Source organism: Artemia franciscana, chromosome 4 (assembly GCF_032884065.1).
Source record: "Artemia franciscana chromosome 4, ASM3288406v1, whole genome shotgun sequence".
Taxonomy (NCBI): Eukaryota; Metazoa; Arthropoda; class Branchiopoda; order Anostraca; family Artemiidae; genus Artemia; species Artemia franciscana.
This window is the reverse complement of record NC_088866.1, coordinates 32,284,088-32,297,415: the sequence shown is the minus strand read 5'-3', so window position 1 is coordinate 32,297,415 and position 13,328 is coordinate 32,284,088. Positions and strand designations below refer to the sequence as shown.

The 13,328-nt window shown below is 35.3% G+C and overlaps 1 protein-coding gene across 5 annotated transcripts in view; it reads left to right on the top strand.

Annotated features, from left to right (window-relative positions):
- The window catches only part of LOC136026308 (uncharacterized), a 77,024-nt gene that overhangs the window by 58,750 nt on the left and 4,946 nt on the right, over window positions 1-13,328 (top strand). Inside the window, exon 1 of one of the 5 annotated variants that reach the window (XM_065702728.1) lies at window positions 11,524-11,633. The exons of 3 other annotated variants lie outside the window; for them this stretch is intronic. The gene's annotated coding sequence lies outside the window, so the exon portion shown is untranslated. Of the gene's footprint in view, window positions 1-11,523; window positions 11,634-13,328 lie in introns of those variants that run through there. One more of the 5 variants, XM_065702727.1, reaches the window with a different exon arrangement.

The following is a 13,328-nucleotide window of genomic DNA, read 5'->3' as shown; positions in this document are numbered from 1 at the left end:
TCTGAATATCATACAACAATGCCTCTGGGATCAACTCAATCTTTAAAGCCCTGAAAAAGGCTATTAAGTATGCCCTGTTGGCATATATTGTTCTTATCGAAGAATTGGTCGCATAAACATTGGAAGAAACTTGTTTGATGCAAGTGTTGTAAGCCCGAAGGCCAAATAACTATTCTTTTGGGGTCGAAATCCACCGGCCCAGGGGTAAGGATTGTAAGTTATGCTTTTGCTTATTGTAACTTAGATACTTTAGTTACTTTGATTAAATAAAACAAACCTTCTGAAAAAGTAGTCTTTTAAAGAAAAGTAAAGGCCGTATCAAACAGTTCGTGGTAACGAACTGTAGTAAGGAGCGACCCGGCTCAATAGTAACCAAAACTCTAAAAAAATGAATTTTGATATCAATAGCTACATCAAAAGAATGGCATTTTAATGCTGATTTTAAATATATAAGTTTCATCAAGTTTAGTCTTACCCATCAAAAGTTACGAGCCTGAGAAAATTTGCCTTATTTAGGAAAATAGGGGGAAACACCCCCTAAAAGTCGTAGGATCTTAACGAAAATGACACCATCAGATTCAGCGTATCAGAGAACCCCACTGTAGAAGTTTCAAGCTCCTATCAAAAAAAATGTGGAATTTTGTATTTTTTGCCAGAAGACAAATCACGGGTGCGTGTTTATTTTTATTTATTTATTTTTTTCCCCAGGGGTCATCGTATCGACCAAGTGGTTCTAGAATGTCGCAAGAGGGCTCATTCTAACGAAAATGAAAAGTTCTAGTGCCCTTTTTAAGTGACCAAAAAAATTGAAGGGCATCTAGGCCCCCTCCCACGCTCATTTTTTTCCCAAAGTCAACGGATCAAATTTTCGAGATAGCCATTTTGTTCAACATAGTCGAAAATCATAATAACTATGTCTTTGGGGATGACTTACTCCCCCACAATCCCTGGGGGAGGGGCTGCAAGTTATAAACTTTGACCAGTGTTTACATATAGTAATGGTTATTGGGAAGTGTACAGACGTTTTCAGGGGGATTTTATTTTGTTTGGGGGTGGGGCTGAGGAGAGGGGGCTATGTTGGAGGATCTTTCCTTGGAGGAATCTGTCATGGGGGAAGAAAAATTCAATGAAAAGGGCGCAGGATTCTCTAGCATTACTATAAGAAAACAATGAAAAATAAACATGAAAACGTTTTTTTCAAATGAAAGGAAGAAGTAGCATTGAAACTTAAAACGAACAGAGATTATTACGCATATGAGGGGTTCTAAAAATACTTTAGCATAAAGAGCGAGGTATTTAGGAGGAGATAAATACCTTGCTCTTTATGCTAAAGTATTTTTAGTAATTTCAACTATATATTCTACGGCCTTTCTGATTCAGGGGTCATTCTTAAAGAATTGGGACAAAACTTACGAGTTAGTGTAAAGAGCGAGGTATTAACGAGGGTACAAACCCCCTCGTATACATAATAAAAATATAAGGCTATGAAAGTTTGTTACGTAAGTTAATTCTTAAGTTACGTATATTTTTTACTAATAAAAACGTTCGTTAAAAATTAAAAGTTCTAGTTGCCTTTTTAAGTAACCGAAAAATTGGAGGGCAACTAGGCCTCTTTCTCCACCCCTTATTTCCCAAAATCGTCTGATCAAAACTAAGAGAAAGCCATTTAGCCAAAAAAAGAATTAATATACAAATTTCATTTTAATAATTCATGTGCGGAGAGCCAAAACCAATCATGCATTAATTCAAAAACGTTCAGAAATTAAATAAAAAAACTAATTTTTTTAGCTGAAAGTAAGGAGCGACATTAAAACTTAAAACGAACAGAAATTACTCCGTATATGAAATGGGTTGTCCCCTCCGCAATCCCTCGCTCTTTACGCTAAAGTTTGACTCTTTGCCACAATTCTACTTTTTAAAACAATTAAAAGCTTTAGCGTAAAGAGCGAGGGATTGCGGAGGGGACAACCCATTTCATATACGGAATAATTTCTGTTCGTTTTAAGTTTTAATGTCGCTCCTTACTTTCAGCTAAGAAAATTAGTTTTTTTTTATTTAATTAAACTTAAGATCAGAAGAAATAAAAACCTACATTAACTCAAACTCAAAACAACCAGAAATTAATTTTAAAGAATAAATGAAACCCAAAACGAACAAAAATTAAATAAGCAATCACAGTAAAAACGCACAACAGGTAGAAATATAAATGAATTAATAATCCTAAAACCAGTAAAGCTTAAGTTGAATATACAAATCAAATTTAAAACGAACAAAAATATTTATGTATTGAATTATAAATGAAAACTAAAACGAACAGAATTTAAATAATTAATCATATCAAACAATCATACAAAATGTACTAATATAAAGGAATAAATAAATCTTAAAACTAGTGAAACCTAAATTGAATATGCGAATCAAGCTTGAAACGAACAAAAATCCCTACAATCAAGAGTTTGGATTTAGCCTCCTTCTCTCACTGTAAAAGTCTAAAACCAATTGCGTCATTGGCACTTTGCTGAAAACTATATGTGTCTTGAACATTGTTGAAGATTACATAAATAATCAAACTGAATATTTGATATATAATGACATTAATTTTGATATAATTCATTTTCAGTAAAGGGCCAATGACAGTGTTGGTCTTCGACAAAATTAACATGAGTTGTAGGCTAAATAAAGCTGATAACCCTTATACCTTCTCAAGACCAGAACACAATTTGCACTTTTCTGAAAAAAAAATGACCGTGAATTGCCAGTTAAATTGGCATATGCTGACATTTGTTCGTTAAAGTTTAGATTATTTTTCATTTATAAGAGTTAGAAAGGTGAAAAAATTCCAAAGGTAGTTTGTTTCCAGTAAAGTGCAAATTAACAAGAGCTAATTAAAAGAGCTAAGAGCTCATATGGTGCTTGTGACGAGGCCAGAAGAGCCATGAGCTCATATGGCATGAGCTCAAGCAAAATTATAAAAATCAATTGATTGATTTAAAAGGAAAATCAGAGGCTTAATGCTGGTCAGGATTTAAAATAAGAGTTCCGAGACGCGAGGTCCTTCTAAATATCAAAATCTCTTAAGATCAGATCACCCACTCATAAGTTAAAAATACCTCATTTTTTCTAATTTTTCCTCTCTCTTCAGCCCCCAGATGGTCAAATCGGAAAAAACTACTTTGTCAAGTCAATTTGTGAAGGTCTTTGGCACACCTACCAATTTTCATCGTCCTAGCACGTTCAAAAGCACCAAACTCGCCAAAGCACTGGACCCCCTGACTCCCCCAAAGAGAGCGGATCCAGACCGGTTACATCAATCACGTATCTACAACATTTGCTAGTCAACCCACCAAGTTTCATCCCGATCTCTCCACTCTAAGCGTTTTCCAAGATTTCCGGTTTCCTCCACCAACTCTCGGTTTCCTTCAGTATCACCAAATCTGGTCGGGATTTAAAACAAGGGCTGTGAGACATGAGTTCCATCTAAATATCAAATTTCATTCAGATCTGGTCACCCGTTCTTAAGATAAAAATACCTCAATTTTTTTCCGAATTAACCCCCCCCCCAACTATTCCAAAAAGAGCAGATCCGTTCCAATTATATCAATCACATATCTAACTTGTTCTTATTCTTCCTGTCAAGTTTCATCCTGATCTCTCGACTCTAAGCGTTTTCCAAAATTTCCAGACTCCAGGATTTCTGTTTACCCCCTCTAGCCCCCATGTACCCAGATCCGCTTCGAATTGGAAATAGAGAATATGAGACATAAAATCTTTCTATATGTCAAGTTGCATTAAGATCCGATGACCCATTCGTAAGATAAATATACCTCAATTTTCACGTTTTCCAAGATTTCCGGTTTCCCCCAAATGTCACCAAATCTGGTCGGGATTTAGAATAAGAGCTCTGAAACACAAGATCCTTCTAAAACAAATTTCATTAAGATCTAATCACTCGTTGTAAGTTACAAATACCTCATTTTTTCTATTTTTTCCGAATTACCCCCCCCCCAAAAAAAACTCCCCCAAAGAGAGCAGAACCGGTTATGTCAGCCACTTATCTTGGACTTTTGCTTATTCTTCCCACCAGGTTTCATCCTGATCTCTCTACTCTAAGCGTTTTCCAAGATTTCCGGTCCCTCCCCCCAAATGACACTGGATCCGGTCCGGAATTTAAAATATGAAATCTGAGTTACGAGGTCCTTCTAAACATGAAATTTCATTAAGATCTGATCGCTCCTCATTAAGTTAAAAATACCTAGATTTTTCAGAATTAACCCTCCCCCCCCAACTCTCCCAAAGAGATCAGATGCGTTCCGGTTATGTGAATCATGCATCTAGGGCTTGTGCTTATTTTTCCCACCAAGTTTCATCCTGATCCCTCCACTCTAAGCGTTTTCCAAGATTTAAGGCCTCCCCCTCCAACTCCCCCCAATGTCACCAACTCCCCCCAATATATATATATATATATATATATATATATATATATCGTCCTGGCCGAGTGGGTTGGTGCGCTGGATTCGGGATCCTTTGTCTGAGAGGACGCGGGTTCGAATTCCAGTGTGCCCAATTCTTCAGTTTGGGACGGGGGTCAGTGGCGTGACTCTGTAAGCTTAGCCAGAGTCGACCCAGCTCTAAATGGGTACCTGGAGAAATCTGGGGAAGGTAAACAGAAAGGGTGTGCGAAAGTACAGGATGGTTGGCCCCCAGCCCCCCATTGCACTTCCTGGCTGAAGGGCCAAAAAACGGGAGATCAGCACAGTCGGTAGGGACTGTAAAGTCTAATGCCGTATCCTTTACCTTTATATATATATATATATATATATATATATATATATATATATATATATATATATATATATATATATATATATATATATATATATATATATATATATATATATATATATATAAGTGGTTAAAACGTATCCACGTTTTTCATATTCCCATCAGAAAAATTCCCCTTCGTTGTTTAAAAATATATATTTGTAACCGCTATATCCGGATTTTCCTCAAAGACATCATTTCCGAATTTTTAAACTTTGTTGAACCAATTGGCTATCTAAAAATTTTTATTGAATGTGTTGGGGGAAATGATGGACGTAGAAGAGGGGCTAGTCTCCCTCCTATCACTTTTGACTCTAAAAAAGGGTACTAGCCCTTTCCATTTCCAGTCGAATTTTTGAAGTTTCTACGACAATTCCTTCGATACGAAGTGCCCTGGTCTAAACAAAAAAAAAGAAAAAAAAAACAAATAAATTAACAATACATTGTGACCACATCGCTCTCTACTTACTGCTATTGCGCTGTTTATGATTTCTGGTCGTTTCGAGTTTGAGTTATTGTAGGTATGTATTTTTTCTGATCTCAAGTTTAGCATGCCCTTTACTTTTCTTTAAAAAAGTTCGTTTTCGGAAAGATTTTTTTTTAATTAATTTTGGTTCATGTTTGACTGTTTTTGGTTCAAAATTCCCTATTTCAAAATAGGTCTGCCCATAGGGGTTGTGTCTGCCCCAGGCTCTGAAGTGGTTTTATTGACCCTGAAGTTTTTGTCATCTGATCGTTGCACTATTTCAAACGAAATGGCTATCTCAAAATTTTATCAGATGCATCTGGGGAAAAGAGAGTGTAGAGGGGTAGATGCAATCCAATAACTTTTTATAACTATTGAAAAGGTAACCAGAACTTTCAATTTGTAATCAAAAGAGCGACGGCTGAAGTTCTTAAGACCACCCCTTACACAAAATCTTATGTGCCCCCGGAGCATAACTTACAACACTTGTCCCCTGGCTATGGGGTGTTGTGTCGACCCCAGAGTTTATTATCTGATCTGTAAACTATTTTGAACAAAATGACAGTCTCAAAATTTTGATTGGATGCATTTGGGGAAAAAGGGCACTGGGGAGAGGGAGCTAGTTGCTGTCTAATCACTTTTGATTCTTAAAAAGGCCGCTAAAAATTCCAATTTACAATCAACTGAGCCCCCTCTGACGTTTATATGACCGTTCCTGCGATGAAACTCTATATGCCCAGGGGCATAATTTTCAACACTTGCCCCTGGGTTCTGGGGTGCTGTGTTATCCCTGGAGTTTTGTTATATAATTCTTGATCTATCCTGAACAAAATGGCTATACAAAAATGTGATCGGACATGTTTGTGGAAAAGAGGGTTGGAGGGGCCTGGATTCCATAAGGTCACTTTTGACTCTTAAAAAGGGAATTAAAACTTTGAATTTTTAATCATTTGAGTCCCTTCCAAATTTTATACGACCAAATCTTCCATAAAACCTCATATGCCCCCGGGGCATAGCTTACAACCCTTCCCCGGGCTCTGGGGGGATTATGTTGACTCTGAAGTTTGTGTTATCTGATCGTTGGACTATTTCAAACAAACTGCCTATCTCTAAATTTGTATCGGATGTGTTTGGGAAAAAGAGGGAGTGTTTGGGGGGTAGGATGGTGTATAACCCTTCCAAAAACTTTTCAATCATAAAGTGGTAGCTAGAACTTTTAATTTCCAATAAAATGAGCCACGTCTTAAGTTTATACGACCACCCCTTACATAAGAACCTTATATGCCCCGGGGAATAATTTAAAACTCTTGCCTCCGAGCTCTGAGAGGTAGTGTCGACCTAGGAGTTTTTGTTATCTGATGTTTGAAATATTTTCAACAAAATTGGTAACTCAAAATTTTATTGGATTGGTTTGGGGGAAAAAGAGCACAGGGGAGGCTAGTTGCCCTTTGGTCTCTTTTTACTTTTCAAAAATGAACTAGAACTTTCAATTTTCAATCAAATGAGCCCCCAACTGAAATTTTTACGAGCAATCGCTCCATATGAACAATGCAAGCCCCTAGGGCATAATTAACCACGACTGTCGATCTCGGAGTTTTTATTATCTGATCCTTGAACTAATTTTAACAAAATGGCTATCTCAATTTTTTATCGGATACATTCGGGGGAAAAAGGTGTGGGGGGCTTGTTACTCTCCGGTCACTTTTGACTCTTAAAAAGGGCACTAGAACTTCCGATTTTTCCAATCAAAAAAGCCTCCTGCGAAGTTTTTGTGACGACCCATTCCATATGAAGTGCCTCTGAGAAAAAAATAATAACACAAAATTGTAGCTTATGGCCTTACTATATGCAACGCTTACATAGCGTTGCCTCTGATTTTTTAATTTACTGATTTTATTTGGAAACTTTTATTTACGGGGCAAGGGCTATAAGCTATGAAAGTTGCTTGCTCTTAATTTGTTAATTGGTTCTTTGGTATTTTGTTTACCTTGAGACTTTGTTACTTTGATACTAGTTTTGATACTTTGCTGAAACTTTGATGTTGAACAAAACAATTTGATTTTGATATGGGGATGTTGGAAAACTTGAAATTTTGGCAATGAAAACGAATAAATTCATTACAAAAAAACTTTCTGAAAACAAGCTGTTCAAAGAAAGGCTGTATACAAATTTAGATCGGTAGAAGTAAAAACCTATAACAATTCCAACTCAAAACGGTCAAAACGACTTTTAAAGAATAAGTGAAAAACAAAACGAACAGAAATTAAATAATCATAGAAAATAAACCTACAATAGGTACTAATATAAATAAATAAACAAATCTTAAAACGAACAAAACTTATATTGAATATACAAATCAATCTTACACCTGAAGCATAAATGAAACCAAAACAAACAGAAATTAAATAAACAATCATACCAAACAAACATACTATAGGTATCAATATAAATGAATAAATAAATCTTAAAACAAGTAAAACTTCAATTGAATATGCAAATCAAACTTGAAACGAACAAAAATCACTACAGACAAGAGTTTAGGTACTGCCTAATTGTAAAAATTAAAACCTACTGCGTCATTGGCGCTTTACTGAAAACTATGTGTGTCTTGAACAGTCCTGGAAATAACTAATAAAATTAATATGAATATTTATATGTAATAATACTAATTGCGGAAAGCTTATCAGTTCAAGTTTATATTTCAATGTAATTTGTTTTATTTTCAATATTGTAATAAGCACGAAAGAAAATATTTGTAAATACGGTGGGTGTAGTGAAGATGTTAAATAGCCATGGCTCAGGGTATAGTTTCACAACTGAAAAATGTTTGGAAGAATGAGAAAATAAGTCTACAAACCAAGACTAGAATATTGGAAACTGCAAGGATGGCTTTGAAGCATGGGCGCTCCGAAAAACAGAAGAAGATTTTTAAGATTTTTTCCAGAGAGATTGCCTGCGAATTGCTTTGGGTAGTCAACTTACTGAACGTATTTCAAGCAGTAGGTTGCACAGTAATTGTGGCTCAATCCTGATTTCATGGGCTAAAATGGGAGAAAGGTTGAGATGGCTAGGGCACATCCTGCGAATTGCTTTGGGTAGTCAACTGACTGAATGTATTTCAAGCAGTACGTTGCACGGTTATTGTGGCTCAATCCCGATTTCTAGGGCTATAATGAGAGAAAGGTTGAGATGGCTAGGGCACATCCTACAAATGAAAGATGACAGATTTCCAAAGATTGTCCTTTTTGGCCAACCGTCTAGGGCTCAACAGAAAGCAGGTCGTCCTCGTTTGGGGTGGGAAGATGTCGTAAGGAAAGATTTAAAGGGAATAGAAACTTCCTATGAGGGTGTAAAGAGGGAGGTTTTGAATAGATTGAGATGGAGGAAAAGCGTACGTAGCTGTCTTGTCCTCCGGTAGCTTGGTCCCGCGGTTCGTTGTTAGTAGTAGTAGCAGTAGTACAGTCCAAATAGCATCATCAAGGTTTAAATACTTGCCGCTGACCAGATGAGTGATGGAAATAAACAATTTGATAAAATAGAAAAATAATTAAAAGAATAAATAATTTGTAAATCAAGAACAGTAAATAAAATAAAATCTCATAATTAGGCCCGAAATATTTGGTTTTTAGACACTTATTTGCCGATAAACAGGTCTGGTGCTAGACATTTTGAAAGTGTGTAAAATTTAGAAGTTTAGGTCTTTTAGTAGATTACATAAAAAAAACTAGTTTTTTTAACTGAAAGTAAGGAGCGACATTAAAACTTAAAACGAACAGAAATTACTCCGTATATGAAATGGATTGTCCCCTCCGCAATCCCTCGCTCTTTACGCTAAAGCTTTTAATTGTTATAAAAAGCAGAATTGTGGCAAAGAGTCAAACTTTAGCGTAAAGAGCGAGGGATTGCGGAGGGGACAATCCATTTCATATACGGAGTAATTTCTGTTCGTTTTAAGTTTTAATGTCGCTCCTTCCTTTCAGTTAAAAAAACTAGTTTTTTTTATGTAATTTCTGAACGTTTTTGAATTAATGCATGTTTGATATTGACTCTCCACACGTAAACTATTCAAGTGAAATTTGCATATTAATTCCTTTTTTGGCTAAATGGCTTTCTCTTAGTTTTGATCATACAATTTTGAGAAATATGGGATGGGGAAGGAGGCCTAGTTGCCATGCAATTTTTCGGTTACATAAAAAGGCAACTATTAATTTTAATTTTAACGGATTTTTTTATTAGCAAAAAATATACGTAACTTTAGAATTAACTTACGTAACAAACTTTTATATTCTTTAATTTTTATTATTTATATGAGGGGGTGTGTACCCTCGTTAATACCTCCTTCGTTACACTAAATCGTAAGTTTTGTCCCAATTCTTTAAGAATGACCCCTAAATCAGAAAGGCCGTAGAATAAATAGTTGAAATTACTAAAAATACTTTAGCATAAAGAGCAAGGTATTTATCTCCTCCTAAATACCTCGCTCTTTATGCTAAAGTATTTTTAGAACCCCTCATATGCGTAATAATCTCTGTTCGTTTTAAGTTTCAATGCTGCTTCTTCCTTTCATTTGAAAAAACGTTTTCATGTTTATTTTTCATTGTTTTCTTATAGTAATGCTAGAGAATCCTGCGCCCTTTTCATTGAATTTTTCTTCCCCCATGACAGATTCCTCCAAGGAAAGATCCTCCAACATAGTCCCCTCTCCTCAGCCCCACCCCCAAACAAAATAAAATCCCCCTGAAAACGTCTGTACACTTCCCAATAACCATTACTATATGTAAACACTAGTCAAAGTTTGTAACTTGCAGCCCCTCCCAAGGGATTGTGGGGGAGTAAGTCATCCCCAAAGACATAGTTATTATGGTTTTCGACTATGTTGAACAAAATGGCTATCTCAAAATTTTGATCCGTTGACTTTGGGAAAAAAATGAGCGTGGGAGGGGGCCTAGATGCCATCCAATTTTTTTGGTCACTTATAAAGGGCACTAGAACTTTTTATTTCCGTTAGAAAAAGCCCTCTTGCGACATTATAGGACCACTTGGTCGATACGATGACCCCTGGGAAAAAAAAAAATAAATAAACACGCACCCGTGATTTGTCTTCTGGCAAAAAATACAAAATTCCACATTTTTGTAGATAGGAGCTTGAAACTTCTACAGTAAGGTTCTCTGATACGCCGAATCTGATGGTGTCATTTTCGTTAAGATCCTACGACTTTTAGGGGGTGTTTCCTCCTATTTTCCTAAATAAGGCAAATTTTCTCAGGCTCGTAACTTTTGATGGGTAAGACTAAACTTGATGAAACTTATATATTTAAAATCAGCATTAAAATGCGATTCTTTTGATGTAGCTATTGATATCAAAATTCAATTTTTTAGAGTTAAGGTTACTATTGAGCCGGGTCGCTCCTTACTACAGTTCGTTACCACGAACTGTTTGATTCAATTAACATTCTAGGTGATTGAATTCAGAAATTATAATTTACACTGCCTGTTTTCCCAAAAGTAGAATTCGTAGAAATATTAATAAGTAAAAATTAGGTAGAAATATGAAGACTGGGATTATCGTAGAAAAATAATCGCCAAGATTGCAAATGCAAGGTTACATTGTAATTTAAATCCACAAAAGTCATTTCGACTTTCATAACTTTTATCATTCAGATAATTTTTGAAGGGCTGTGGTTAATCTTTAATATAAGAAGCATTGGAGATATTTAGAGGTTTACACAACATAAAAGTGGGCTATACATACGGTAATATAGGCCCCTCATAATAAAGGCTTGATGTCCACTCTCTAATGTGGAACAATCTGAAACACATTTTCCGGGAATATTTTCGCTAATGTAAAATTTTTTCCATGTTAAATAACAAGTTTTGAATTGATGCAGTCGTTGCGTTCCGTGGTATCTTTATTTTTATAAAATCGTTGAAAACTCCAAAAAAAGCAATTTAGAGGAAAGAAAATGTCAAGCAACTAATTCGCCTTGTATAACAATTTCTGTCTGATTCAAACTGGGCTGATTTTACCTTTTTTCATTGAAACAGTTATAACCTAACTTCGTTCTTAATTCAGGACTTTTTGGCAAATTTTATTAGCCAAATGTAATTTGAACCAGTGTAATTCGCCGAAACAGGCCCAATCTGGCAGGACTGACTCAGGATTGCAATGATTGCGTTGAAAATATCAACGTAGTAAAAACGTATTTTCTAGTCAAGTTCTAGATACCATGAGTTCGTTGAGAATGAATTGAACAGTACGCTCTTATCTTCAGTTTGCAAGCTTCAGGAATAGCTTCGTTCAATATACGATTGGAAAATTATTTCACGGACGAGGGATAATAAGTTGGTAACTTTTAGAAATGGTGTAAAACTTTACATTGGAAAAAAGTATTTTCGAACAATTCCAAGAAATCATGATTACGAAAAAAAAGCCCTCAGGATAGTTCAATAATTTCTACAAATTATCATTTATAAAACATTTTATTCCTAATTTATTTCTGGAATGAAAAAAAAAACTTATCCAAACTTAACTTGAATGTACGAAGACTATAGGCTGAACGTGAACAAATGGCCATACTAAACTTAACTTGTAAATTGAAAATAATATAGCCTGTTTATAGTAGCCTATCTATGTTAATAAATAAAAATCAAGTTTTTTCAACTAGGATTAAGGAGAAACATTAAAACTTAAAACGAACAGAAATTATTAGGTAAATGAGGGGGGTTGCTCACTACTCAACACCTCACTCTTTACGTTAAAGATTCTTAGCACTTTTAAAAAAGCTACTTATTGTTCTAATTAAACGACCCTTGTGTTTCAGGAGTCGTTCTTAAAGAATTGGTAAGAAATTCAAACTTTAGCATAAAGAGCAAGGTGTTGAGGAGGGGGAAATCTCCTCATATACGTAATTATTTTTGTCCATTTTCAGTTTTAATGCTGTTCCTTACTTTCAGTTGAAAACCCTTCTTTTTTGTTTAACCTATGATCTTTATTTAAATAATGCCAGGAAATATGGCTCCACCTCCACGTAAAAATCCCCCTCGCCACGGAAAGACATTCTAGACAATTCAATCCGTGCGAAAATTTACCCGGACATTTACCTTGATCATCTCTATACGTAAGTCGGCAAAGAGAAACTAAGACAAATAAAAATAACTTTGTATAGGAATTTTGGCAAAAGAAAACCATGTAAAATTTCCCCTGAATAGTTCTTATCTCCAAAGAGATAACTCTTCCAATAATAGATTATGAGGGGCCTATATTACCGTATATATAGCCCGCTTTTATGTTGTGTAAACCTCTAAATATCTCTAATGCTTCTTATATTAAAAATTAACTTCAGCCCTTCAAAAATTATCTGAATGATAAAAGTTATGAAAGTTGAAATGACTTTTGTGGATTTAAATTACAATGTAACCTTGCATTTAAAACCTTGGCGATTATTTTTCTACGACGGTCCCAGTCTTCATATTTCTACTTAATTTCTACTTATTAATATTTCTACGAATTCTGCTTTTGGGGAAACAGGCAGTGTAAATTATAATTTCTAAATTAAATCGCCTAGAAATGTTAATTGAATTTTCTAAAAGACCTAAACTTGTAAATTTTACACACTTTCAAAATCTCTAGCACCAGACTTGTTTATCGGCAAATAAGTGTCTAAAAACCAAATATTTCGGCCCTAATGATGAGATTTTATTCTATTTATTGTTCTCGATTTTCAAATCATTTATTCTTTTAATTATTTTTTGAAGTTTCAATTATTATCTCGTTAATGATCTATTTTATCAAATTGTTTATTTTCATTACTCGTTTCGTCAGTGGCAAGTATTTAAAACTTGATGATGCTATTTGGACTGTACTACTGCTACTACTACTAACAACGAACCGCGGGACCAAGCTTACCAGAGGACAAGACAGCTACGCACGCTTCTCCCCCATCTCAGTCTATTCAAAGACTCCCTTTTTACACCCTCCCAGGAAGTTCCTATTCCCCTTAATTCTTTCCTAACGACATCTTCCCACCCCAAACAAGGACGA